General features: G+C 40.9%; 1 long non-coding RNA gene across 1 annotated transcript; it reads right to left on the bottom strand.

The window, feature by feature from the left end:
- Positions 1-1,820: 1,820 nt before the first annotated feature.
- On the bottom strand, positions 1,821-26,473 carry LOC118895984. Its single transcript, XR_005020058.1, has 3 exons — positions 26,462-26,473; positions 18,397-18,401; positions 1,821-1,893 (listed from the first exon to the last, which is right to left on the bottom strand). It is a non-coding gene; the product is annotated as an uncharacterized LOC118895984 (long non-coding RNA).

Genomic DNA, 26,473 nt, shown 5'->3' with positions numbered 1-26,473 from the left:
GTCCCAGATTATGATTTCATAAGAAAAAATAAAATAATTGCTTGCCAAGCTATATAAAAAGGACGAATTCTGGGAAAACTTAGAAACTAAACATTGATAGGCCTATAGAGTCTAGCTCCTCTCAATAGTGTAAAACTTTTCCATTTTTCCTGGCCATTCTGAGTGCTCCATCCTGAACCTGATTTTCCATCATCGTGGTGACATGGTAGCATCAGTGGTCTGGTCTTCATTACCCAAACCAGGACTGCTAAGTTTAAAAAAAAAAAAAAAAAAAGTTGCCCCAAGGAAACAGAAAATGAGCTCTTCTAGCTTGCAAATACTCAGTGGAGTCCTTGCTCAGAACCTAGGCAATTCCAACCTTAGCCTGTTTATTTGTTTCGTTGTTTCATGTTTGTCTCATCACGGCAGTCAAATCATGTCCCAACTCCTTTAAGCTAGATTTCAAAACTAATGAGTTAGAAACAAAATGTTCCTTCCTACCTAGAATGCTAGCAGCTTTGTCTTCATCTCCAGAAGGCTTAAAAATGAACAGCACTTTCAAAGTCAGAGAACAAACCTTCCTACTCATCCCTGTATTCAGCCCACTCCCACCCAACCTACAAGGTTGAGTCCAGGCCCTGCCATCCATAAGTCTGCTACTGGCCCAGCCCACAGTAATGATCATCCTGAACTCTCTTGGTTGAGCCCCTGTGGCTCAATGTTTTACTGTTCTCTAATTGTATAAGGTAAAGGAGGAACAAAGTGGGAGGTAGTGGGAGAAGCTGGAGAGAAGAGCCAGTAAATCATGCCAAGGACTGTATTTGGCACATTTCACGGCACTCTCGTTTAACCTTGCCACGGTCCTCAGGTAAGAATTATCTTTCACCTTTTTCCAGATGAGAAGACTGAGGCTCAGGAGAGGCTAAGAAACTTGCCCACAGCTCAGAGCCAGGAAAACAAAAAGTCAGGATTTGAACCCAAGTTTCTGACTACACAGTCCCTGCTCTTTCCTCTATGTTATGGAATCAGTTTTAGTTCCTCTTCCACTTCACACCCAAGCACAGGTCATACAAGGAATGAGCCCAGGAAGATGAAGGATATGGAAACCATGGCATGTTTCAAGAATAAACATATCAGGGATCTATTAGGTGTAAAGCAGAGCACTCAGAGTTTTGGAGAAGGGAAAAGGGAGTGTACATCATGGCAGGAGAAAGAGCTAATTACCCAGCATGGGGCTTGTGGTAGAGATGTCTCTGCTAGAGCAAATGCCACATGGAGGTGTGATATCCAGAACAAAGAAGATAATTAAGCCTCTGCAGACTCTCTATTGATCAAACCACATCTGTAGTGTTGGCTGCAGTTTTAGTCACTGGGGAATGTGTGCTGTGGAATCCACAAGAAAAGCATGAGGATATTCAGTCAGGAAAAGAGAACCCTTTAAGGAATCATGGTTAAATCTTCGAATACTTAAAGGATTATCTTTTGTGAACAAGATACTTGAAAAATTGCTGTGCAACTCTAGAAAACAAAGCCAAAACTAAAGAAGCAATGCTACAGGAAAGCTCATTTCCGCTTTTGCTGTGTGGAAGAAATTTGACAGTTCAAACCATCCAAAAATGGAAGAAACCACCTCTGGACGTTGGCAATTCCCATTGTTGATAGGTTCACACAGCCTGGAAGACCATTTATCAAGTATATGTTAGAGGAGATTTGTGGATGAGGCATTAAGAGCAGGCTAAAGACTTCCAAGATCTCATTCAACTCTGATTCTATGACTCTAACTGCATGTAATAGAGTTTTCTCTCATTGCAAGGCAATCTGTACTGGTTTCCTATTTGCCATAACAAATTACCACAAACTTAGTGGCTTAAAACAATACAAATTTATTATCTTACCATTCTGTAGATTAGAAGTCTGACACGGATCTTATGGGGTGAAAATCAAGAATTCAGCAGGACTGCCTTCCTTTCCGTAGGCTCTAGGGAGAATCCATTCCCTTGCCTTTGCCAGCTTCTTGGCCCATGGCCCCCTTCCTCCAACTTCAAAGCTGCAAAGGCAGGCCAAGTCTCTCATATCACATCACTCCAACCTCCTTGTCTGCCTCTCCTCCATTCTTAAGGACCTTTGTGATCACATTAGGCCCAGCCAGATGATCCAGGATAGTGTCTCTATGTAAATGTCTTGATTAGCAATTATAATTCCATTTGTAACCTTAATTCCCCTTTTCTATGTAACATAACATATTCAGAGATCCCAGGGATTAGGACATGGTTGACTTGGAGTCGGGGGAGGAAGAGGGCATTATTCTGACTATCCCAGTGACGTTCTGACAAATACCACCAGTATATCCCACGAGTTCAAGTTGGTGTGTGACTCTGCCTTCTCTAACGATCACAGGGGAGAGGATAAGGAATTGGCAAGAGGATATCAGGCCTCCAAGGGTTACTTGAGACTCAGTCTCTAACCCAAACCAACCAAATAAAATGGCAGAAAATATTTGCCTGTTGGGTAGATTTAACCTCTTGATATGCGCCACTAAATGACCCAAGTGAACAGCAACCCCCAAACATACCTTGGGACCTAAGGCTTAGATAACTAGACAAAGAAATCACCTAAATTTTTTAAATTAAAATGCAGCTCTCCTCTCTTTCCTTTTGTCGACACCATATACTAGAAACTAGATGCTGCTTCCTTGTACCCTTCCTCCCCCATAGCAGACACTATACTCCTTCACCCTTTCCCACACCTCCACCAGGCTTCAGAAGTCTTCTCCAGCCTGTGCCCCAGGGAGGCACTAGCAAAGATCAGAGTTGGCAAATGACAGAAAAACCTATCTGCCATCTCTTCAGGAGAGGCTCTCTGTTCCATGCATTGAGGTTTAGCATTGTTGTTGTTATTGCTTTAGAAATGACTATGTACAAGGCAATGAACTAGAAATCTTGCATTTAGAAACAAAATGTACAATTCATAATCTTAGCCGGCTATGGAATACAATATATACCACTTATTGCTATTTTGCTTCTTATGAATAGAATTTCTGATCTCACATCACACTTGCCTGTATTTACCTGGAGTTTTATCATTATACTACCTTAGAATCTCCATCACTTGAATCACAATGGAATTCCTGAATTGTTATTTCTTTTTCATAGGCATATTTATTGGGGAGTGTTTTTCTAAGAGTCCTTTTGGCCACCAGAAATGATCTATCAATCAGGACTCTTTCCATTATAGTTGATAGGAAACTCCTTTGCAACTAGTTGAAGCAAAAAAAAGGGGGATTTATTGGCTAACATCCTGAAAAATCCAGGGGTAAATCTGGCTTTGGCCCTTTCCAGAATCCTCAAATGATGCTGTTGGACCGTCTCACCCTCATTACCAATTCCCCTCTCTCTCCTGATTGACTTTATTCTCCTGTATGCTCTAGCCTTGTGGGGACAAGATGGCTCCCAGCAGCTCTGGGCTTACCTCTCATCCTCCCAGAAACCCCAGTAGAAAAGAAAATGCTTCTTCTCTGTATCTCCTTCCAAAAGTCCTGGACTGAATTTAATTTTAGCGGCTTATCATTGACCTAGCTCAAGTCGTGTGCTCACCTGTGAACCAATGATTATAACAAAAGAAATTCAAACCTCTGATTAGCCAGCACTCAGCACCTGCCAACTCCTAGAGTAGGGATTGCATTCAGTGCCATTTGAACCACATGAAATAAAAGGAAGGGAGAAATGGATTCCCCAAGGAAAATTGGGATTCTGTTACCAGGAGGGAAAACAGATCCTGGATAGGGAGGCAATATCAGGCAATCACTATACTTGGGTGACACTCAAGTCAGATTATTAGCTGTTTTCTGATTCAGTATTAGCTGAAAGCAGGACAGGGGAAATAATGTCATCATTTGAATAGAGGATAGTGTTCAAAGTTTCAACTACAGTCCAAAGAGGTGGGACTTAGAGGGGACACCATAGCATAGGCGCCATGGGCAATTTGCATGACATTTTAGGATGAAAGTCCAGAAGATACTCAACAGCCACTGATAGGGAAGCAGTCACCAAATTCACAAGCCTCATTCATTTTGCCTAACCCTGAAATAACTTCTGAATTAAGAAAATAGAAAATAAAATAAGAAGACAAAAGAACCTTGGGTGAGGCAACCTGGCTTTGAGCCCCACTGCTTACCAGTGGTATGGTCTTGAGCATGTCACTTAACCTCTGAAAGCCTCAGTTCTACCTTCTGTAAAATGGGATTGATAATAACTCCTACCTCACAGAGAATTAAATGTGATCATATGTGTGAGGATCATTTCTTAAGACGCTACGACAAACCCTCCCATCCGCATGGCTGTTGCAATGAGACTGCTGCTCCTCTCTTCTATTTACCATCCCTTTGAACCTGGGCCAGCCCTGGGAATTGCTTTGTCCAGTAGAATGAGACAGAGCGATGTGTGGTTTCCAAGCTTAACCTACAAGAGACCTTGTAGCATCCATATTTGCACTTCTGGAAAATCTCTTGGAAGCCAGCCACCATGCCATAAAGAAGCTCAGGCTAGGCTACAGAATAAGGAGGAGCCACTTCAGAGAAAGACTCTGGAGAGTGGGAGGCCATCTTGAATGTTCCAAGCCCAGTTGAGCTCCCAGATGAATGCAGCTGCACAAATATCCTCAGCTGCACCACCTGGAGCAGAAGAACAGCCCAGCTGAGCCTAATCAACCCACAGAATCATGAGAAAAATACAGCGTTGTTGTTTTAATTTACTAAGTTTTGTGGTAGCTTATAACACGGAATTGGTAACTCAGACAACATGTAGACAGTGTTTCTGTGGTTCTCGCTGTCTTTTCCTCAAGAGGAATGTAATTTGCACTTCAGGCAGAACAATGCCTCATTTGTGGGGCTGCCTCGTGTTTTGCAGGACATTCCGCATCACTGGTCCTTACCTGCTAAATCTCAGTTGTGCTCTCCAGTCACTGAGAAAATCAAAGACATCATCCCCCAGACCCAAACACCCCCTGCTATGAATCAAGTCCAAGAGGAGCACTTACTTCTGGGAGAGTGCGGACTTCAGAGGTTAGCCTCACTAATCACAAGGCAGGAACTGTATTCTTCCTGTGTGTCCTGATCCTCATTATGAGTTGAAATATCTTCCCTGGCATTTCACGCTGCCTTCAAAGAAACGGGCTGCATTAGGTCATACCAAAAATGAGCTTACAAGGCCTATAAAATTATATGATATTATTTGATGTAAATAATGCAACCAGATGTGATAAATCTGCATACTTTGGCTTTGAAGGGGCTCCAAAGAAAACTGTCATCTACCACCAAGCACAGTTAATGTAGGAATCGTCAGCATTCTTTCTCTAATTTGTCCTATTTATGTAACACTTTGGGGATCTGGAGAAAATAAGTAAATGAACATTATTCTTGGCTGCACTATCATCCTTGTCTTTTTCTCTTGATGAATCTCTGTAATGGAAACTCCTAATTTGACAGATTGACAACACAGGCAGGGTATTGTAGAGATGAAACTTCTCTAAGATAAATATCACTTTCCAGGAGGCAGAAGAGTTCAGAAGTGACCTCCTGAAAGAGACTTGCCATTAGCCATGAATATCTGTTCTTTGTAAACACCAGGGTGGATCAAACCTTTATCTGTTAATTTCACCACAGTTGGATTCCAGAGCTTATATTTTCTTTCCCAGAGAGCTTCAAATTTCCAAGGGCAGCTTCAAAGGCAAGGTTCCATTCAGTCTGAAGTGTCAATACTCCTGTCTTAATAAGATTTAAAATATTCCTTCTACCCCATCCTTTCACCCACACCGATTCCCCTTTTCATATTTCCACTAGTTTATAATCTCATATCCCTGCTGAGGTATCCATTGAAACGGGAATGGTAATTTATTTAAGCATATCTCTGTCAATTTAGCTCTGAACAAAAGGTGCTAGTGTGCTGAACTGGCACACACCATCCAAAGAGGATACTGGATGCCAAGTTAGAATTTGGAATGAAGCTTCCTAAAATAACAAAACTATACTTTAAGTCGTTGTAGTTTACTTACTCAAGATTATACAATTTCCCCAGGGATCTTAGGGAAATGGAAGAAAGAAGTAATTAAATTATTAGAAAAAAACATAAGGTATTATATAAGACTATGATGTCCTCTATGTTTCTTGTATAGCTATTTGTACATGGTACTACATGTACAAGCTGTACAAGTGGAAGAGGCAAAATGTAGGAGTTCTCAGCTTTGAAAACTAACTGCTAAATTAAGGAAAAAGAGAAAGAGGGAGAGAGGGAGAAGAAAACCTAAATACTTGATCTGCTGAAATTTAAACTGCAAATATATTCCTTAGAAAAAATGCATATGCCAGAATTCAAGCAGGTAACAATATGCCACTTTTCATCCTGGTCTATTTTAGAAAAATCTGCTCCTCGGTAAATGAATATTATGTTTATATTTCAAGTATATTTTTAATAGGTAACATTTCAAGCCCATACAACATTTGTTTTAATAGAATTTGATATTTTAAAAATAAGAAAAGAAGAACCTTTTTCTCTTTACAAAAAGATTCACAGCCAGGTTTCATTATGTACTAAGACCCTTTGGGAATTCTAACATGATTACACTTATCAAAAGTTAATGCATATACAAATTTTCAGAATTCTGTGTTTTGTGTAAATTGAGCTATAGCCCTCTGGCTAGGGCTATAATCATTTTCAATTCCTGAAATGTTAATCTCTCAAAAGCCCTCTCCTCCTCCCCACCCTAAATCTTCTGTAATTAATCTTCAGTGAGCTCTCCCAGAAGTCTCCTACATCAAAACCATAACTCTTTTTCCTAGTGCCAACCAAAGAAATACCAAAGGACAGACATTTACTTAATTAGGTAATGTGGTGCCATCAGCCAATCCAGTGAACTGGACATTTCAAACTTCAAAATAACTCAAAGGACCTGAAACATCTGACAGCCAATAATATTTACCTGTTGGAACTTCAGATAAAGTATATGCAGTGATCTTTCTTTTTTAAAAAAATTGAACTCTTCTGTCCACTGTGGAATATAAAGAGCATCAGGGCAGTTACGCAGCCTAGATGGAATAAATATAGATCTATTAGCCAACCAAAAGGAGGGAAAGAGGTCAACTTACATTAATTAATCACAGACCTTAGATGTGCCCATGTTTCCACAGCTACAAACTGTGGAGAGAGACAGAAGTCCAAGTCTATCCTAGTCTGAAGCCGAGCTCTCTCAACACAGCCACACTTCCTCCCCATTTTCTTCTAGGAGTTTTCATCTGAATCATGAACATGATAAGTAAATGTGCTTTACGGCTAAATCCTGGTGGGATTGTTGTTGTGTTGTTTTCTTGTTGTGTTTTGTTTTTGTTTTTGTTTTATCAGAGTATAATTGCTTTACAATGTTGTGTTAGTTCCTGCTATACAATGAGGTGAATCAGCTATATGTATACCTATATCCCCTCCCTCTTGGACCTCCCTCCCATCCCCCCCCCAATCCCACCCATCTAGGTCATCACAGAGCACCAAGCTGAGCTTCCTGTGCTTTATAGCATGTTCCCACTAGGTATCTATTTCACACATGGTAGTGTATATATGTCAATTCTAATCTCCCAATTCATCCCACCCTCCCCTTCCCCCACTGTGTCCACATGTCTGTCCTCTACATCTATGTCTCTATTCCTGCCCTTCAAATAGGTTCATCTGTACCATTTTTCTAGATTCCACATATATGCATTAACATATGATATTTGTTTTTCTCTTTCTGGCTTACTTAACTCTCTATGACAGACTCTATGTCCATCCACATCTCTATAAATGACCCAATTTCATTCCTTTTTATGGCTGAGTAATATTGCATTGAATATATGTACCACATCTTCTTTATCCATTCAGCTGTCGATGGAATTTAGGTTGTTTCCATGTCCTGGCTATTGTAAATAGTGCTGCAATGAACATTGGGGTTTGTTGTTTTGTTTTGAGAGAGGTGCTAATGTAATTAGCTTCCACTAAGCTCATTTCTGTTTCGCTTGATCATGAAATATGCTATATTTGTATTAAAATACAAAGAAAGGGGGAAAGGAAAGGCCATCAGAGAAGCTGAAAGAAATTTAAGCAAACAGGAAGCAAGAAGTGAAGGATAAAGTGAAGCTTGGTGCAGAAGAGATAAGCCATGAATGAGGGGAAAAGAAGAGGAGATAAAATGGAAAGATCTAGAGGATGAAAGTACAAGAAGATTTAGGGACTTCCTCCCAGTGGTGGCAGACTGGGTAATTTGGGCCAACTCTCTTGCTGGAGGAAACTAAAATATCTTGGCAAAATATAAAAATCATGATCTTTAAAGTATCAAAAAGCTAAAAAGAGAGTGTGGAATTACCAAGCCAAAATCTACAAGAAAACAGAAATCCAAAGGTATGAGTCTGGCATTTTGCCGAAAGCAAGTTGTCCAATCTAGAAGAGGCAGTAGTTTTGGCATCTTCACAGGGACAAAATGTGCAGTAAGTACTTCTGATAGGGAAACTTATAAAGCTTCACTGAGAGATAGTAGGGGAGACCTAAATAAATGGAGAGGTATATTATGTTCACGGATTGAAAGACACAATATTGTGTCAATGCCCCAAGACATAAATAAACCTATGTAACAGAATAGAGACTAGACATGGGCTCCTTCATAAATGACATTTGGTATATTATAGATGTGGCACTCATGGGAGTGGGGAAAGGATGGCTGACACAATTTCATATCCGTATGAGGAAAATGAAGCTTGACTTCCAACCTCATACTCCATCATTACCTACACGCTACACACACACATTAGAAAATTTCTTGCATTTGTACATTTGGACGCATGACATAAGAATGTTCATAGAAATACTGTGTGTAAGAGTACAATTTTTAAAAATCAAAACAACACAAGTCCATAAAGAGTAGAATGAAGAAATAAAATGTGGAATGTTTAGCCAGTGAAATACTATAGTGCCATGAAAATGAATGTTACAACATGGATTAATCTCAAACACAATGTTAAAAAATTTGGTTACAGAAAAACAAAAATATGATTCTGCTTATACAAGATAAAAAACGTACAAAACTAAAAATATACTGTTCAAAGATGTAAACATATATCATAAAACTATAGAAAAGTAAGGAACTGATAAATGCAAAATTCAGAAGAGTGGATGCCTCTGGAGAAGAAGGACGGGATGCGGAAAGGCACTGACAATAATAGCATGTTGTTCTTTTTCTTAAATCAGGTGGTAGGTGCTAGATAGTCTTTGTATTCTGATTATTCTTTCATATGCATTCACAAGTTAATAGAAATGCAACAAATATACACATTGGCTCAATACCAAAGGGCCAAGTTTGAACTCAATATTCAGATGAAGTCAAAACCAAAGCTGGGATCACCATCACAGAATGAAATTCTTGAGACAAGAATACATCTGAAAATTTTTCCACAAAATAAATTGAATCATCACTTCAATCTTATTGCTTAAAACATTACTTCTCAAATGTTTAACATTGGCATTATAGTGCAGAAATAATCATTTTCTAGCTCTGTTGACTTCCAGATTGCTCCTATGTGTGGTCAATGTACCACACACTGACAATATCAAATAGGTTAGCAAAAGAGGAAGATATTTTTTGCCAACTCTAGTCAGAATAGGCTACTGCTGGTAGTAATGTTGCCCTCCCACTCTAGTAGCAACTGGATTCAAGTCATCTTGTCTCCTCTGCACCTTCTGGACTTAAAGATTTGGGCAATAGTAATTATGCAGTCTCCTTGAAACCACCTCACAAACAGAATCTCTGTGCATTGCTTGAAGAAGATGCTTTCTGAACATTTTCAGAAGCAAAGGAATTTTTTTGCTCTCACTTATACTTTTTTATTTTTAATATTATGCATGAACGTACTACTTTAATTTGCCCTTAAACCTTGGATCTAAAACTGTGGCAAGAGAGCACCACAACTGACTTTCAAGATAACAAAATAGTCTCTGAATTTCTATTCACAACCTTAGCTTTCACTGGATGCACAGCAATTTCAGCATCTTCCCTGGAGAAGCCTAAGAAATGAATCCTTATAGCAGGTATCATGCAGAAATACCTGCCCTCTCAACTCATCTGTTAGGTTACTTCTTCAGCAGCATGCAGTTCATTGGCAAATGAACTGTTTTATCTTCAAGAAACCCATTGATTCTAAGTCCTGCTTATTGGTATTGTTATGTGTTCAGGTAGACTTTTAAACGTGTAGTATTTCTTCCATTCTATTTGAATATTTTGTATGAGTATTTGGCAAGGCAATTCCAAAGCTTCTTGGATGTCATGGTGTCTGCCTGCTGAGGAAGGATAGTAAGTGGCCCACTACCTTACCGCCAGTAATCTTATGATGGTACCTCGTACTGTAATTCCTTTCTGAACACACAAGTTAAGGATGTGAACATAGCATCTTATCTTCTAAGTGTTAAATCATTCATACCCTTCATGGTGTTTTTTGCAATGTAAATGACAATACATGATGTTGCATTGAATCTCCTTTCTAAGAATATTTCTTCTATCAGATTTGCTATGTTGTCAACTATTTGAGATCCAGGCATCTCTCAACAAGCTAGTAAGCCAGAAGTGGTCAGTTCAGAAATTCCAGAAATGACACTGGAGTGGGCATTTGGTGATTTGTCTTCTAAAACCGAACACCAAAGCCACAGCTTAAATGGCATATTTTGAGCTGAATCATGAGATCGAAGCTAAACTTTAGAACCTTAGTAATTTTTAATACAATAGTTGCAAAAATAAAGAGATAAAGTTTAAAACCAAAGGGATTCATGTATTCCTTCAACAATTTTTTATTGAGGAATTGCTGCATGCCAGACCTTGTGCCAGGCACTGAGAGTAAGGTAATGAACCAAACAGATCAAAGTCCCTCACCTCATGGAGCTTACGTTTTAGTTTAGAGGGGGTAATGGACAAAAATTAACAACAAATATACAAACAAGTGTCACGTGTTGATAAATGTCATGTGGGAAATTAAGCAAGGAAAAAGAATCACAAGTAGGTGGAGGAGGGGAGTGCTATTTCTTAAAGCACACTTAGGGAAGTCCTTATGGATAAGGTGACATTTGAATAGAGAACGTAAGAAAAACACACTGTACTTGTAAGCTTTCAAAAGCACATTTTTTTAAATGAATGTGTAAAGGTACATCAGGCTCATGAAAATAGAGAATAGAGTTTCATAAAATTATTATCAGACAAAAACAGAATTCAAGATCTAAAGTTGTTTATAATAGCAAAAAAAAATGCTAACTTAAAGACTTATTAAAAGGAGAATTGTTAAATAAACTATGGTAAGTTTAAAAAATTAAGTAATGGGTGGCCATTAACGAATGACACAGCTATCCATATCATATTATTGAATTTCAAAAGTAGATTACATAATATAATATGAAAAAAATAATTATCTATATATGAATTTTTAAAGTCTGGAAGATTATACAACAGACTTTTTTAATAATGGAACATCAGGGGAATAAAATTCTTGGGAGCAACAAGAAGATCTTGGCTTCCACTTACACAAGTCTATATTATTTTAAAATTTTACAACAAACATTTATCATAATAAAATTGCTGCTGCATAAGTGTTTTTAAATAACTCAAGGGAAATCAAATGATTTTATATTGACGAAGAGTACAACTCAAATTAGGGATATTATTTCCATGAACTTTCTTTACATAAAGCAAAAACATCTAATAAGGCAAGAATAAAGTCACATAAATGTAATAACAGTAGAACGATTTCACTTACCATTCTGATTTTCAACAGACCAACTGGGCAAAATAATGATAAATATGACTTAAGTTCTGTCATTAGTAAGACTGATTTAAGTGCTGGTAACTAACCCTCAATTCTATAGACAAAACAACTTACTTTTCAACACCCATGAAAAAAACATAAACATTTGTCACATATTATACTACAAAGAAAGTTTTTATAAATTTCAAAGAGCAGAAGTTGTCTGTCAACTTCTTTGTTCACAATGCAAAAACAATTGGTAAGTTTTTGAAACTGACCAAAACAAAATTTAACCACTTAGAAATTAATTAAAGGCCATTCTCCTAAGTAATTCTTAGGTCAAAGAAGAAAATCAACTCTTACATAATGTTTAATACTAAGTAATAATAATAACACTACATCCTAAAATGTATGAAAGCAACCCTAGCTGTTATCTGAAGGAAATTTATATCACTAAAGGTTTGTACAGAGGAAAGTGGCTCACAATAGAGTACTGAACTAAAGAAGCAAAGAAAAAACAAAATCAATGTAAAAAAAAAAAAGCGTAAGAAAGAAAGAAATTCGTAAAAGTAGGAATTAGTAAAATAGTGGAATTGATCAAGAGCGATTTCTTTGAAAATACAAATAACATAGAAAACAAAACAATATTTTCAGGTGCTACATGTGAAGATGTTTCCAGGGCTCCATGTTTTAAATTCCTTAAAAAATGACAAAAAATTCATGGAAGAGTTCTGAAAATACTATGTTATTTCTAAACATCAGTTTTCAAGTGAAAAAATAATCCTAGCCCCTGCATCAACACTATTATTCACCCCACCCAGTCATAAGGTAGATGAAGTCTATTATTAACTGCTACATTGGGCGATTGGGATTGGCATGTATACACTGATGTGTATAAAATTGATGACTAATAAGGACCTGCTGTATAAATAAATAAATTAAATTAAATTTAAAAATTAAAAAAAAATTTTTTTTAATTTAAAAAAATAAAAAGAGCTTTGAGTGTGAGCCTCCATCCGGCCTCAAACCCACTATTGACTTGGAAGTGGACGAAAGTACTAAGCTGTTCAATTTAACCTGCGCATACAAGTCACCGCTTGTATCCCTGTGGGGTGCTGAAGGATATCGTGGTCAGATTCCATTTGTTTCCAAGTATTTTCATCTGTGAAAACTTAGTCCAGTCCAATTGCAAGCATCAATTTCATATATAATTTGGGTTTTCCCTTTCCCCAAAGCACACCGTGCTTGTGGCTCCAGGGACTTGAAACAGAGAAGGGGCACGGTCTCTTCTTTACACTCCTCCTGTTTACCTTTTTAAAGCTTCTAGCTTTTCCAGTGCAGAGGAAAGAAAGAGCACCTGTCTCAGACTGTCTGGTTCCCTGACTGGGAAAGGTCACTTTTCTTTCTTGTTCGTTGCCACAATCCCTCTGACCCACTGTGCCCTCGGACATCCAAACATCCAAATGCTGATTAAGGCCTCCCCACCCAGCCTGGTTCCCTGCTGGGGGAGAGCAAGTTCCCTCGAAATCTTTCACTCACCCTTCTCCTTGGTTCCATCACCAGCAATCCACCGACAGCTTCTGTTGCCAGAGTTCCAGAAGGTCCAGCTGGCAAACTCTTGGGAGAGTGAAGCCCAGCGAATGGCTCAGGCACCCTCGGCAAGGTCCAGATGACCCATGGGTACCTCATTAGTCGGCCGTGCCAACTGCTGTGAGCACGGCCCTCTCCAATCACCCCACCCACCACCTGGCCCTGCCATTGCTTTCCAATTCGCTTATCCTCCACTCAGGTAGGGACAGGTGTAGACTGTCAGTTCCACTGCCCAAGCAGATGTCCAAACAGGGAAGGAGGAGCTAGCCTCCTCCACTCATGGGCACCTCCTGATCTTTAAAAATGAGTCTCTTCTCACTGTCCCCACCCTGAGCTTCCGGAAGATGGTAAACCTCTCATCACAAATACCGCATCCTCCAGGAGACCCGGCTCTCAAATGACTCACTCCCTTTCCCAATCCTCTTGTTATACCGGCTGAGGGCGGACAGTGGACTGGTGGTCGGTGGTTATACCAGTTCTGCCGTATCTTAGAACATCCTGCTCAGAGATGGCCCTTGCTATAATGTTCGCTGATCTGTGCTTTGGCCAAAATTCTGAACCAAGGTGAAAAGTCCCATTCAACATCCTGTTACAAACACGTAATGATTTCTCCATGAGTCCTACATCATCTATCTAAACAGTGAATTCACTCTTTGATTCTATCCCCTAGTTCAAGGCTCAGTGAACCCTGAACAATGAAATGGACCTGGCTTATCTCCTGTCAACCTTCACAGCCCCTGTACCCCTTGCCTCTGCCTGGTGGTGTCCCTGAGAGAGGAGGGAGGGAAGCACCACGAACTCTTGCTGAAACAGGTTCTTTAATCATAAATGGTCCCATCTTCTGGTCCTATCACATGGTTACCACCTTTGGAGCAGTGGCTATAAGGTAACCAGCCACACTGTTGGGCCAGAAATGCCAGGTTCCATCCAATAAGGTATCTAAACCTCCTGGGGTTTGAAGTCAAGGATAAATTAATGACTATTTAGTCGCTGGGAAGAAAACCAGACACTGGCAGGTAGTCTGACCACACCAAACCCAACTCTCCAGTTCCCTAAGGGGCCTCACATTTCCCAGAAGTTTTCTTACCAGTAAAGTCCTTTCACATCTTACGGCATCACCTCAATCCTTCTACCTGCAAATTGCCCCCAGGAAAAAGAGCACCCTATGCGATGCTGTGTAGGGCCACAGAGAATCCAGACCATTCAAAAGAAATTCTCACAGCAGGATGCTGACTGCCTCTTACAAAAGGAAGAAATGACCCCCAAGCTGAGTTAAACCAAAGCCCCAGAGAACCTGCTGCTGAGATGATCAGCTGCTGGGGTAGAATGGCAGCTTGACATTATCCAAAGTGATCTTGCTTCAAGAATTTGAAAAGCCTTACTTGTAACTGAGTCACCTGCAAGGCAAAGGCTCCTCTCTGGTTCACTATTATTTAATTCCTTTCACAGCTCTCCCCCTAACCTCACAAGAGGAAATCATGTGTGATTACTGAGCAAATGCTGATATAGGATTTAGTTACTGAGTGAATGCTGATATAAGATTCAGTAAGATGTAAGGAAAAGCATGAGTTGTTTGATTACTATTATCTATTCCTCTCAGGACATAAGGGTACAGCAAACTAACAGTTAAAGTTCTCTGGTAGGTGAGAGAGCATATACTCTTCTTTTGCTTCTTTATAAGATATCTCTGCAGATAAGGTAACAATGTAAGAGAAGTTGGAGAAAAGTTTAAATGAGTCTACGGGAGCTGATATTGACTGTGTGATGTATAATGTTAATGTTGGCGGCTCCATGCTGCAACGTGTAACACTAGAGTATCTCTAACTTTGCTTTCCAAATGTTCAACTTGGTTGAATGGTGGCCCCCCAAAAGATATGTCCACATCCTAATACCCAGACTCTGTGAATGCGACATTATTTGGAAAAGGGGTGTTTGCAGATATAACTAAGTTAAGGATATTTAGATGAGATCCCCCTGGATTATCCAGGAAGGCACTGAATCTAATGACAAGTATCTTTATAAGAGATAGAAGAGATGATACAGACACACAAAGACAAAGAGCAGAAGCCCATGTGAAGACGGAGGCAGAGATTGTAGTGATGCCGCCACAAGCCAAGGAGTACCTACAGCCATCAGAAGCTGGAACAGGCAAGGAAGGATTCTAGAGCCTTTGGAGGGAGCACGACCTTGATTTCAGAGCTCTGACCTCCGGAACTGTGATAACATGGTTTCCGCTGTTTCAAGCCGCCAAGTTTATAGCAATTTGTTACATTAGCCAAAGGAAACTGACACCCATTATGACATCAACATTATATTCAACCTATTATTGATCAATACATAGTAGAGAATGACAATGGAGGATTAGATTAATAGGGTGGGTGGGCTGAGTACATACACAGATCTGCCCAAAATCCCTAGAAATGACAGAAAAACTTTTGTGTTTATTTTATCTACCACAGAGGTACTCTCAGGGAGCCATACATTACTTTTATATATTGCCTATATATAAAAGTAAAATGAGATTGGATTTCAAATAAAAACCAAAGCCCCAAGAGGAGTGATGTCACCAAAATGACACCACCAACATACAAGACCTTACCTTTGTCCCCCAACAAAAATCAACAATTAGACAGCTATCCACAAACGAAAACAGCTCTGGGAGAACCGTGGAGTCCACTTAAAAAACTTCAGCAGAACAGTGGAACAAAAAACCTGAGAGTAACCACATAAGAAAAAGAAGGAAGGGCTTCCCTGGTGGCGCAGTGGTTGAGAGTCTGCCTGCTAATGCAGGGGGCACGGGTTCAAGCCCTGGTCTGGGAAGATCCCACATGCCGAGGAGCAGCTGGGCCCGTGAGCCACAATTACTGAGCCTGCGCGTCTGGAGCCTGTGCTCCGCAACAAGAGAGGCCGCGATAGTGAGAGGCCCACGCACCGCGATGAAGAGTGGCCCCCACTTGCCGCAACTGTAGAGGGCCCTAGCACAGAAACGAAGACCCAACATAGCAATCAATCAATCAATCAATCAATCTTAAAAAAACAATAAAAAATAAAAGAAAAGAAGGAAGACTGCTTCATTTTGCCTTCAACATCCATCCCATTGCTTAGTGCCAAGAGGGAATTTCCCAGCTAGAAAGAGGAAACGAAGAGCAGGGCAAGCGACTAGATTCCCCAGCCTCTGGGACAGGCGCAAAGGTCCTGCTTTAGTTTCACTCCACCCAGATGGGCAACGCTGAAAGGTACAGAGATGGCTAAGAACACGGAAGAAAAGTGAGGGCTGCCAAGGGCAGTCACAGAGCTGGAGGGATTGTGGTTCTCAGTGACCTGCAGACAAACCCAGGAGATTTCACCAATGAAGAGACTAACGGCCCGCACAGCCACCACGGACCCCCTGCAGATTTCATCAGCCTTTGCCCCACAGGTATTCATGTTCGCTGATGCCCCCAGCCCTGCAACCCCACTGGAGCCTGGGATTCGCATTGCTCAGGCCTCTGTGTCTCCATGAGTACAAGACCCCAGCCTACACCCCTGCAGCTGAGCCCCATCGCCACGCACACGCTCAGGGCTAGGTACTCCATCTGTACCTGAAGCCGCCTCCCCCCACCTCCAGGAGACTGCAGCCACAGGAAAACACGCCGACAGCCAAGATTCCACAGCTGCCCGTGAGCCTGTAGCTGGCCACGGCCCTTGCTGCCTGCCTTGGCCCCCCTCACAACATGTGCGTCTGCATCCGGCCCCTGCCACTGCACAGACACCCGCAGCCAAGGACGCGCATTCCACCTGCTCTGGCCATCACCGCTGCCTGCCGTGGTCCCTGTGTTCATGGCAGCATTATTCAGAATAGCCAAGATATGGAAACAACCTAAGTGTCAATGAATGGATAAAGAAGATGTGATACATATATATAATGGAATATTATTTGGCCATGAGAAAGAAGGAAATCCTGCCTTTTGCAACCACATGGATGAAACTTGGGAGCATTATGCTAAACGAAATAAGTCAGAGAGAGAAATATTGTTATGATATCACTTACCTGTGGAATCTAAAAAAGCCAGACTCATAGAAACAGAGAGTAGAGTGGTAGTTACCAGGGGCTGGGGGTGGGGGAAATGGGGAGATGTTGGTCAAAGGGTGCAAACTTCCAGCTACAATATTAACAAGTTCTGGGGACCTAATGTACAGCATTATAATTATAGCTAATAATACTGTATTATATTTGAAATTTGCTAACAGAGTAGATCTTAAGTGTTCTCATCACAAAAAAGAAATTGTAATTATACGACAGGATGGAGGTGTTAGCTAATGCTATGGTGGTAATCATTTTGCAATGGATAAATGGATCAAATCAACACGTTGTATACTTTAAATTTACACAATATTATATGTCAATTATATCTCAATAAAGCTGGGGGGGAAATTAATTAATTTCAAAAAGTGACCCAAACCTGCACCTCAGAGAACTTCTGCAAAAGACGGCAGCTACTCTGGGGACACTCAGTTCTGAAGTGGTGGATAAGGAGAGCCTACAGGAGCCTGAAGATGAATTCTTGAGGTGATTTGTTGAGGTTCTACCAAAGGTCCATTCGGGAGGTCAGCCATTCTCCCCGTGGGCAGGTGGTGAACTAGTGAGGTCATTAGTCCCCAGGTAGCAGCAGTGAATGTGGGCTCTTGGCAAGGACCCAGGTTGGATGGTGATGTCTCCACCCCCAAAAGACCAGAGTATTCTGAGTGCACGGAATCCTCCCTGAAATCACTGGAGGCAGTCAATCTGTGATAAACAGATGCAACATTCAGAGGCATGATAATAGGAACTCCTACATTCATAAATTAGCACACCAATTATAAGAGGAGGGGTCATATAACCAGGAATAACTAATAGTATAAGAAACAGAAATACCGTGAAAGAAGCATCACTGCATAAACTGAGAAACTTATAAACAAATGTGACTGACTTGCTAGTTGCCTGACCAATATCCATTCTCCCCTTTTCCTTACTACCAGAATCTTGATTGATTGATTGAACGATTTAACAAAACTCTATCTGTCAACCATGTCAGAGGACATAGATCTGGCCAGTAAGATGAAAGTCTGCTGGATATTTCTGGGTAAGTTTTGCTTCCCTAATTGTAACAGAGATGACCAGTTGTCTCCTAATATTCATTTTTCTCTTCTTTACTTTATTTCAGAACCCCTAATTTTAGCCAAGCCAATGACAGCGTTAGGGGAGAGGGGACTAAGTTCTGGCCAGTGGATGTAAGTTCATATCCTCCTCACTTTCCCACTTTCTTGGTAGCTGGAATAAAGAAATGATGGCTGGATCTTGAGCAGCCATATTGGGTCAAATTTTTAAAACCACATATTTTGGATGGAAGAACAAAAAGATTAAAGGAACCTAGGTTCCAGCACCATGTGGTGGAATGTCACTTCTGGACCACCTACCTCCAGATTTCATTAATACACAAGATAGGTAAGTTTTTTCTTTAAGTCACTATAATTTGAGAATTTTGTCCTGATGTTTTTTATTCTAATATAGACACCAAAACTTCCTTTGTATTCTATCTTTTCTATTCTGGCCTGAAATGCATACCCAATGCTGTGAAGTGCAAGAGCCACCTTACATCCATGAGAATGAAGTCCACATACTCAGAATTGTAGGCTAAAAAGATGGAAGGAGCCTAATCCCCAGATGACAGCCCTAGATGCTCATTTACGGACTTTTTAATTCATGAGAAAAATACACCTATTACTTGTTCAAGTTACAGTTTATTGTGGTTTCTGTTACTTAAAACTGAATACCATCCTATCTAATACATCTCAAAGAAAAAGAACTTTGAAAAAAATTGTTGTATCCATGAAATAAGAACAGGCTGTTATGAAAATGAACTGTAATCAGTCTTGAAACTGTAAATGGCCAAATAACAAACTGAATGGACATTGCTGTAGAACAAATTAATGAGCTCTGAGAGCAGATTGAGGAATTCTGCATCACAGTGAAACAGCCAAAGAAATGGAGCGTATCAACACAGTTGTATTATTTTTCTAGGGTATAGTAATAAAGTACCACAGTCTGGGTGGCTTAAACAACAAAAACTTATTCTCAGTGCTGGAAGCTAGAAGTCCAAGATCAAGGTATCGACAAGATTACTCCTTCTGAGAGCTATGAGGAAGAATCTGTTCTATGCCTCTCTTCTAGCTTCTGTTGGTTTACTGGCAACCTTTGGTATTCCTTGGCTTATAGATGCATCACACCAATCTAAGTAGCCTCAGGCTACTTCCTTCTTCTGTAACCCCATCGCAGGGTTGTTATGAGGATAAAGTGAGCCAATAACTGTAAAGCAGTTAGAAAGGTGCCTGGCACATAGTAAGTGCTCAGTGAATCTTAGCTCTTGCTCCAAACCTGATACCAACTACCTTTACTTAACACACTATTGTACAGGTAGACAATTTAGCCTGAGCTCAGTAGGGTGGTTCGTCTGATATTGGCCAGACTTGCTCTTGCAGCTGCAAACAGCTGCAGTCAAATTTAGGTAATTTTGCTTCTGCAGGTTGCCTGATCCATGATGGTCCCATTGATATATCCAGTGACTGACTACCTGTCACCATGGCCATGGGTCATGTGGCATTTAGTAAGCCTCTTATTCCCCACCAGGCTAGCTTAGCTTTTCACATGGTGGTTAGAGGTTTCCAAAGAGACTGAAGTCTTCTTAATGTCTAGGCTTGGAGTTGGAACAGCACCATGTCCAGTGTATTTTATTGGAACAAATCACAAGACCAGTTCATATTCAAAGAATGGGGACATAGACTTCACTTCCTGATGAGAGAATTGAGAGTCACTTTGCAAAACGGCATGCATCCCGGGAAGAAGAATTGCAGTCATTTATATAAACAATCTACAACATTAAGTTAATATATCTTAACTTAAATCTAAGTATCAAACAAATATTTAAGTACTTATTAAATGCCAACACTATACGAAATGGCTTTGCTTTTTTCTTTACTTTTGAAATTCAAAACTTTATTTGAAAAGAACCCTTTTAGAAAGAAATTAATTCTTTTGTTCTTAGTAATTGTGTGTTTGTGGGAGAACGTCTGAACACATGTAATAACAAACCATCAAATTCAGCTCATTGATCCTCACTCTTTTCCATCTATGGCAACATGCTGAACTTATTCTTGAATTTTAATTCCTCTCTAAATAAAACTAAAAAATAAAATTCCAGTTTCGTTTTAAATGGGTAAAGTAAAAGGAAATTTTATCTCCTAATTTTTTTAACTTATCATGAACATCTGCACAATGTACTAAACCCAACTTTGCAATATACCAATCACATCACCTTCAAAAGTAAAAGAGTAACTTGACTTTTTTTTCCTCTACTGGACAGTAGAAACAATAAATAATAATGAAAATTGGAAAAGAATCTAACAGTGTTCTGGCTCCCAGTCTCTCTTTCTCCAAATGTATAAATCATTATTCAAATGATTAATACATTCATGATCAAGCTTACCAGAATAAATCATTTATAATTCCACCCTTGACTATCTAGATTCATTAGTGCTTTTAAGCAAATTAATGTCTACACATTCCAGGGCCTAACAAAGTGTTATAGTCTTCCCTATTACTTTACATATTAACTTGCAAATGTTTTTTCTAGTAATAGGATTTGTTTTCTCTCCTCCACTCCCAAATTTGGCATGGTATATATCCACCCTCTTTCTAAGACCTGGTTCCATATTATGTGGGATAGTAGAAGAGGATCTTTTGAAATACAACTGGAAAAAAGAAGAAACATATTGACTTCTAGCAGAAGAAGAAGAAGAGGAAAAGACGACATGATAGCAAACACTTTTAAGTCACTTAAGACATGCCAGTCACTCTTCTAAGTAATTTACACACATTAATTTATTAATCCTCACAAAATCCTACATTATGGATGTATTTATTTTCCTCACTTTATAGAAGAAAAAACTGAGGAACAGAGGTTAAAGCCTTGCCCCAGGTCACACAGCTAATTGGCAGAGCTGGGATTTGGACCCAGGCAATCTCGTTCCAGAGCTCATCAATTTAATCATCACATGATCTCCATAAAAACACCCAGGAAAAAAACCAAAATTATGAAAGATCCAAAGATAGTATAGATACTTGATCCTGAGGCTAGACCAATGAGTGACATTTCCATTCATCCTTTTTTATTCCAGTTTCATCCTGGGGAAAATCAAATGCAGCTGAATGACTGATACTCAGGGCCAAAAATAGAGTAGGGCTTGAGGTTTAGAGCTGTGATCATGCGAAGAGGTCTTTGGGGAGACAAGGTGGATCAAGGTGAAGAGAAGGAAGCCATAAGGGAGATGCTTGCTCCTGGACTAGATTGGAAGAGGTGGTAGCATTTGGGACCACACAGTATCTAGTGAAGGAACACCACACCCATTCAAGATGGTGGAATGAGCTGAAGGAAGTAACTGAACCACTCACACTTTCCCACCCCAAGGAGGGACTTAACTTGGATGGATGACCTCTGACTTCAGCCTGCAGTAAAGATCTGCCTGCATATCACCTGGATCTGCTAAAATGAAACTTTCTCCCAATAGTGTTCTCTACCACCCCACCCTTCCAAGATTAAGAGCATAAGGAGAGTTATCATACCTTGATAAACTGCAAAACATCTCTTTCACCTTCTCTCTTTCCCAGTCCTCTCTCCCCTTTACTGTTTGTATTGACATGCAAACAGTCGTTCCCTCCAAATGAAATGCATATGCTAATTTATTTGATGGATGACAAAATAGTTCTAAAACAAAGTACCAATACTCTATAAATGGTCACCAGTAAAGGGTCTTAGACTTTTCCAATAATTTATAGTGACATCATATACAATGATGACATTATGTTCAGAGGAGCAAACAAGTTATAAATGCAATTAAGATAATCCAAAGAGGGATGAGAGAAAGCAGGATTACATTTCCAGGCAATACAGCACAGATCCCTACAGCCCTGGAGCAAACCTATGACCTATGGCAGAGAACTGCTCTCAGTCTGAAATACATCTCTTGACATTCTACTGGCTAGAGGCTGAGCATCCACATGGGACGAAACAACCTGAGCTGCCCATGACAAGCTGGGCAATGTCACAGTGTCTATGCTACTTGGAGACCAGGCTTAGGCAGGTCCAGAAGGTGTAACTCACGTGAACAGGAGACCCAGATTCCTACTGCTGTTGGACTGATGCCTCTCCCTCCCCACATGCACGGCTTCTTGAGACGCTCTCTGTGAACAAACATCAGAGGAAGGAAAGACTGAGTTCACAGGGGAGTCAGCATGATATGATGGTGTTAGTTGGCAATGTTCTGCTGCCACATTACAGCTTCACTTGGGGACGCCTCAGAAAACACTGGTGAGGGCAAATCCTCCAGTGGGCAGATTTCCAAGAACTATAGTTGGTTGGAGAGTTGGCCTGAGGTATGGATGTAAACAGGGACTTGGACATTAACTAATGGTTTGGCTAATTGTTCAGGGCCTTGGTGGCAGCAGGTCTGAAAGATCAGTTACAGTGAGGTCTGGTGAGAAGGGCTATGGATGGATGGATGAGAGTGGGCACAGAAATGAATGTTTGTGTCTCCTGGGATTGTTCACCAGAAATTATCTACTGCAGAGGAGGAGCTCAGAGAGCGATGGACAAGATGACGCATCCTACGGGTGTCAGCCAAGCTCTGAAGGACACCTCAATATGAACCGAGTGAATGAACCAAGTGTCTGTGGTGCCAGGGATGGCAGCTCTGCATGGGCTCAAAAACATAGGTTCCCTCCCACCAAGATGAATCTAGCTACTGCCACTGCTGAGTACTCAACCCCCAGATGCAGAGACCAATGCTGAGCCCTCAGTATGGCACCATTCATCATTAGACACCTTCCACCTTAAAGGGACAGTGCTTTATCTCTATCAGAATCAATATTTACTCCAGATCATGTTCCCTGCCTGCATTGCCTCTGTCAGCTCCAGCATCTGGAGGTTTACAGGATTCCTAACCCACCAACATGGTATTCCATATTATAACACCTCAGACAAAGGGGTCCATTTTAAGGTAAAGGAGGTGTGACAATGAACCCATGACCACAGATTCACTAGTCCTACTACGTCCCCCATGACCAGAAGCAGAAGACCTGAAAGAACAATGGCAGAGCCTATGGAAGACTCAGATAAAGAGCCTGCTTGGGATACACAGTTGGGGCACTGTTCTCCAGGGTTAACTATATGCACAGGATCAAATGGCAATGTAATATATGGCGCTCTGTCTCCGATATCTCAACCCCATGCATTCAGGAGCCAAGAGGTGGTGGCAGGAGTTGCTCCTCCCTCTCTTACTCTCCCTAGAAGAATTTTTATTTCTTGTCCTAAAAAGTCAAGCTCTGTGAAGTTAGAGTTTCTATTTCTCTTTGGGGTGGGGAGTGGGGTGAGGTGGCGAACACTTTCACCAAGTGACGCGAGAAGGATTCCATTGACTTGGAAGCTGTGATTATTAGCACCTGGCCACTTTGGGCTCCTTTTGATGATGAACCAGCAGGCAGAGAAAAAGGTACTTCCTGCTGACGTAATCAATAATGATTACCATGAGGCATTCAGGTTGCTACTACACAATAAGATGAAAGGATTATTTGTTGAACCCAGGGGATTCAGCAGGTCATTTCTTAATACTCACATTGCTCGGTAATAGCTATTCACAGACAGTTACGGTAACTCCTACAGACCACAAAGACAAAGCGACTAAGCACTCAGACCACTTAGGGAGAAAGAGCTGGAACTCCTACCAGACTAGCAACCAAGACCAGCCAATGTGTTTGCCTAGGAAGAAGGAAATCTAAAACGGGTGGTTAAAGAGATTGGTGATGGGTATCAATTATGTCCTTGGGATCAGCTATAGTTAGTAGCTTAGTTCACTAACCCGCTTTTAGTGTTTTTAGGAGATTGCAAGTAACGTGGATTCTGTGACCAACTGAGTTTGTACCTCCCCTCTCAGGGACAAAATGAGAGCATGTCAGGGACAAAATGAGGGGCAAATGGTCTTGTGAGAAGGTTCACTGCTATGGCATGAAAGCCAGAGCACAGAGGACGGTCTGACAGTGTCTTACACACAGCTGTGTGTCTCCCCAGATCTGTTCAGCCTCATCTGCCTCCTGGGCCCCTGACCACTTCACCGTCCAGCTTTGTTGGCTGTCTTGGCCTCTCTCTGGGTGAAGGCCAGACTCTGCTAGAAGCAACAGCTCAGGTCCCTGGATCTAACCCAATCAGACCCACAAAAGCTCTAACTTCTCCAGCAGCTACCCACAGAAGCCAGGGAGCAAACCCAGAACTGTGCGGGAGTTAGTTCATGCCTCGTGGGGCAAAGAGTAAACAGTAAGAGACGGAAAATGGGAAAGAGCCGTCAGAAGAATTCTTCTCCCTTCCTTTCTCTGAGGTGCTGTGGTCCTCTATGGTTTGGCTGGAAGCATGCCACGTAAGTGAGTACCCAGCTGTATTTTCTCATGAAGCCGTGGCCAAACCGATAATCACCACCTTATATCTGCCTCCCGTCCCTCTGTGCCTCACATCCCTTTTCCCTCTTCGTATTCTTCAGTTACACTTCCCAGTAAAACTTTAGCCTCTAAAGCTTTGCCTAATTTTCTGTTTTCTAGGGAATATGGGTTGAAAAAGATATCAGACTCAGGGAGCCCTTTCAAATGATGAGGATGCCACCATTGATACCACCTTGCTAAGTCATGTCCTTCAAGTTTGTAAGGATGAGAAAACTAGAACACCACTGCATTAAACTTAGAAATATTTGCCCTAAATTTGATCCTAATTCTGCTACGTACTGTGTGATCTTGAGTGATTCACTGAACCTCTCTGAACCTCGTTTCCCCATCTGAATCAACAAAGGATCAGCATGACGGGCTTTCAGGGAAGACTGATTGGGGTGCCTCTGAAACCTTGGGCAATTGATGTCACATCTCTAAGCCTCAGTTTCCTCATGTGTAAAATGAACTTAGTAACGCAACTGGCGTCACAGGTGTGTTTGGAGGATTAAATGACATCATCACTCATGCAAACCACTTGTAAAGTCTCTTAGCTATTATTTTCATCTCTGAAAAGGGGTAAAAACTCCCTGCCTGACATGGTGGTTATGAAGATTCACTGCCTTCTTGAGGCAGCTGTTGGAGCTGATCGGGTGAGGGGCGGGCACCTGAGCTGTGGTAACACATGGCATAACTGTAAAATAATTTTTTTTCTGGGAAAAAAATGTATCATGTTATAATTTATGTCTAGTCATTCTTCCCTTCCCTACTGATTAGATGCCTGGACCCCTTTACATTGTCTTCCCAGGCCAGTGAGTTGACGCTGTGTCAGCACAGACTTCAACCCGTGTCTCCTCCGACGCCCAACAAAGTTGAGCATTTCCTGCTTTTTCCATCTCCACCCCTCACTTTCATTAGCCCTGGCTGCCCCTGCAGAAGGCAGATACGGCAAGCAACAAAATAATATTGATAATATTTCACTTCTTTATTCGAGTCTTAATTTGAAATAAATACTCCAAAGGCCCAAATTTGAGGAAGATGAGTTCTTGCCCAAGACTTGGGAGGACGGATTCATATCAAGTGCCCTTGTTTTGCTTGACATATGATTTAAAGTATCCCCCCACTCTGTGAAATAAGTTAAAGTATAAAGAAAATGTGTTAGCCAAAATGCCATGTCAGGACACATTATATAAGATTTTATAGACTTGTGTACAAAATCTGAGTCTGTTAGGCTGGCAAAGGATTCTATTACCCTAGTGATCTGAGAAGCAAGTGTTCATCTATCCCTCCAACAAATAATTATATGAGATGGGAACAGACAAGACCCAGATTTTGCAACAGATCCAGGTTCTTCCGTAATGCAATTAGAGCAGCTACTCTTCCTTTGCACTTGACTCAGTCCTGTTACCAATTACCCATGACCTCAGAGTAGCTAACAACAGCAACTGCCATGGGACCACTAGGATCCAATGCCATGATGATTCATCAAAGATACTGCTTAATGGCTGTTGAATCAAACACTAGAGTCCACAATGACCCTGTCCAGTTCTCATTACCACATTGACCTCACC

The sequence above is a fragment of the Balaenoptera musculus genome, chromosome 5 (genome assembly GCF_009873245.2).
Source record: "Balaenoptera musculus isolate JJ_BM4_2016_0621 chromosome 5, mBalMus1.pri.v3, whole genome shotgun sequence".
NCBI lineage: Eukaryota > Metazoa > Chordata > Mammalia > Artiodactyla > Balaenopteridae > Balaenoptera > Balaenoptera musculus.
Note: the sequence above shows the minus strand (reverse complement) of the source record. Positions and strands in the feature narration are given on the sequence as shown.